This window comes from Mandrillus leucophaeus, unplaced genomic scaffold (assembly GCF_000951045.1).
Source record: "Mandrillus leucophaeus isolate KB7577 unplaced genomic scaffold, Mleu.le_1.0 Scaffold12, whole genome shotgun sequence".
NCBI lineage: Eukaryota > Metazoa > Chordata > Mammalia > Primates > Cercopithecidae > Mandrillus > Mandrillus leucophaeus.
The window spans coordinates 4584978-4586570 of NW_012100320.1; the positions used below are offsets into that span (position 1 = coordinate 4584978).

Here is a 1593-nt window from a genome sequence, read left to right on the forward strand (position 1 = left end):
TTAAAGGAAATTATGCACATAAACCCCATAGATCAAGGGGACACCCACTCTCCTTCAACTGCCTGCAAGGTGATTAGACAGAGTTCATAGCAGAACAGGCGCTCAGGCTGGAAAAATAAAATAAAATAAAATAAATTTGAAATGCAGAGATTGATGGCTTCTGTCACAAAGTCTCTTCAAAGCCACAGGCTGTAAATTGAACTTCCCATTGATGCTGAGGCAAAGGTGATAGCTCAATGGCAGCTGTTGGCCTAGTGGAGTCTTTGGGGGAAGGATTCCAGATCCCTCTTTTTTTTTTTTTTTTTTTTGAAGGAAAATCTGTATTTTAATTATTTTTATGTACAGAAAACTCAACAGTGTACATTTAATCCAGTTTAGTGGCAAGTTCTTTAGCCTTTGCCTTTTCGAGCTTGGCGATACGAGCCACAGACTTGGGACCCAGGACATTGCCGCCCCAGTGACGGCAGATCTCATCGCATCTGTCGTTGTCATTGGTCCTGATAGCTTCCACCAGCTTAGCCAAAGCGCCTTTGTCTTCCGAGTTCACCTGTGTGAAGGCAGCAGTGGTGCAGGTCTTCCTGTGGAATAGACGGCCCAGTCTTGCCTTCCCCTTGATAATGCAGTAAGGGACCCCCATTTTACGACACAGGGCAGGCAAGAAGACAACCAGCTCGATGGGATCCACGTCGTGTGCAATCACCACCAGCTGAGCTTTCTTGTTCTCCACCAAGGTGGTGACGGTGTTAACTCCTGCTCGAAGGACAGGTGGTCTCTTAGTGGGGACGTCCCCTTTGCCAGCAGCTTTCTTCTCGGCCCAGGCCAATGGCCTCTGCTTCTTCTCTTGCTTTGTCTCTGGTCTGTACTTGTGGGCCAGCTTAAGCAGCTGAGTAGCTGTTGGGCGGTCCAGGGCCTGGGTGAACTGGTTAATGGCAGGAGGCACTTTCAGCCGCTTATAGAGGATGGCTCTCTGCCGCTGCAACCTGATAGAGTGAGGCCATTTCACAAAGCGGGTGAGGTCTCTTTTGGGCTGGATGTCCTGTCCAGTGCCAAAATTCTTAGGCCTTTTCTCAAACAGGGGATTCACCACTTTCTTGGCCTCCTGCTTTTTCACGACAGCAGGGGCCGGAGCCACCTTCTTTCCCTTGGCCTTCTTTCCTTTCGGCATCTTGGGCGGCGGGAGGAGAGAGCCAGATCCTTCTTAAAATTATGCACTGTCCCAGCTTGGGGGACTGCAGCCATCATGTAGGATGATCCACATCCCAGGGAAGCGGCTGTGGTTCTTAAGGATGCCCTATCATTGCCCCAAGAAGGAGACATTGAGGCACAGAACTGCAGAAGAGTCAGGTCACATACAAACTCCCTTCAGTCAGAGATCTTCCTAATCTGGGTCCTGAGCCTCTCAGAGTAGCACTGTGCCCAGTACCCTGCACACAGCTGGTACTCAGCCATGTTTGTGGAAGACAAGACATTTCCTGCCTTCCAGGGCCCTGCTGAGCAACTCACCCCAACCTCCACCTTCTCTGGCACAGCATAGGTCCCAGGCAAACCAAAGAAGGGAGGCAGCAGAGAGGCAAGTCCTAATGCTGCTCAGAC

The 1593-nt window shown here is 50.4% G+C and overlaps 1 pseudogene across 1 annotated transcript; it reads right to left on the reverse strand.

Annotated features, from left to right (window-relative positions):
* Positions 1-321: 321 nt before the first annotated feature.
* Positions 322-1185, reverse strand: LOC105530734 (annotated as a pseudogene). The gene has a single exon (XR_001004689.1). The product of XR_001004689.1 is annotated as a 60S ribosomal protein L7a pseudogene (transcript).
* Between the last annotated feature and the right edge of the window lie 408 nt (positions 1186-1593).